Source organism: Elephantulus edwardii, unplaced genomic scaffold (genome assembly GCF_000299155.1).
Source record: "Elephantulus edwardii isolate Elephantulus edwardi_28Jun2011 unplaced genomic scaffold, EleEdw1.0 scaffold00013, whole genome shotgun sequence".
In the NCBI taxonomy this organism is placed as follows: Eukaryota; Metazoa; Chordata; class Mammalia; order Macroscelidea; family Macroscelididae; genus Elephantulus; species Elephantulus edwardii.
The window spans coordinates 27,610,963-27,612,644 of NW_006399763.1; positions in this window are offsets into that span (position 1 = coordinate 27,610,963).

Sequence of the window (1,682 nt, forward strand, 5' to 3'; positions counted from 1 at the left end):
CTCCAGCCTGATGTCTTTGCTCTTCAGTACTCTTGAGAGGTCCCTGACAGCTGACTTTCCCAATACCAATTCATCTCTTTATTTCCTGGCTGCTGTTACCAAGTGTTGACTGTGGAGCCAAGTAAATTAAAACTTTTAACTATCTCAGTCTCTCCACCATGCTGCCAATTGGCCCAGTGGTGAGAATCTTTGTTTCTTGATGGTGAAGCTTCAATCTATATTGAAGGCTGCAGTCCTTGACCTTCTGCAGCAAGCGCTTCAGGTCCTCCTCAGTTTTAGCAACCAGGATTGTGTCATCTGCATAATGCAGGTTGTTGATGACTCTTCCACCAATCCTGGTGCCACATTCCTCCTCATACAGCCCAGTGTATTGGATGATCTCTTCTGTATACAGATTGAATGGGTATGGAAACATAATACGTCACTGATGGACCCCCTTCTTGATTTTGAACCATGTCATTTCTCCTTGCTCTGATGAATCCCTCTTGGTCCAAGTATAGGTTTTGCATTAGCACAATCAGATGTTCTGGGATTCCCATTCTCTGAGTCAGCCACAGCTGCTTGTGATCCACACAGTCAAAAGCCTTTGCATAGTCAATGAAACACAGATAGACATTCTTCTGGTATTCTTTGCTTTCTGCCAAGATTGATCTAACATTAGCTATAATATCATAGTACCACGACCTCTTCTAAACCCAAGCCTGAACGAAATATGCAATACATGTATTATTTACAGCTAATATCCTGGAAAAATAAAGAGGGGACTTATTTATATTCCAAAATGAAATGTTCCAAAGAGAAAAATCTCTTCATTATTAGAGTTTAAGAATTCCTTGAAGCTGAATTTCAAATTGATTAAATCTCAGTTGATGGAACAAAATCAAAACAGTCAAATTTGTAAAATGTATATAATTTGGAATGATAACTGGAATGAGAAAATTATGAATCAAAACCTTTGCATAAAAGGTTTGTAATTAGAATAATAAATTCTTGAGAAGACTAATTTGGGAGACAATAGTTTTCCCAGAACTGTAGAGAGTAAAACGTGTTTAGAGCAGCATGCTTAATGATGATATATGAGCTAAACACCATTGTTTCTGATTCTTCTGGTCAGACACCTTTGTTTTCTAATAGTGACATTGTATTTCTACCAGGCATTGACACTTTTTTTCTATTCTGATTATAATTTTTACATACCCACATTTTACAAATTCTAAGGAAGTTAAGGTCCACTGGACAATTGACTCAATGTTATGTGTTCCAGTTCATTCACATTTTACAAATTTGGGTCTGTTCTGGTTATACCAACCTTGGCTGACTTGGCAAAAATTGGTTAAAACCTAACTTTGAAAAGTGATGCAAAATCTGTTGTTGTTGTTGTTGTTATGTGCTGTCGAGTCATTTGCGACTCATAGCCACCCTATGTACAACAGCCCTAAACTCTGCTCTATCCTGTGCCAATCGCATTGCCTCTCATACACCCATCTCGATTACCCCAGTCACTGAATCAATCCACCTCATGGAGGGTCTTCCCCTCCTGCGCTGTCCCTCCACCCTACCAAGCATGATGTCCCTCTGCAAGAACCTGTCTCTCCTTGCAACATGTCCAAAGTATGTCAGACGAAGCCCCAGAATCCTTGCCTCCAAGGAGTAGCCTGGTTTAACCCTCTCTAGGCTGAATC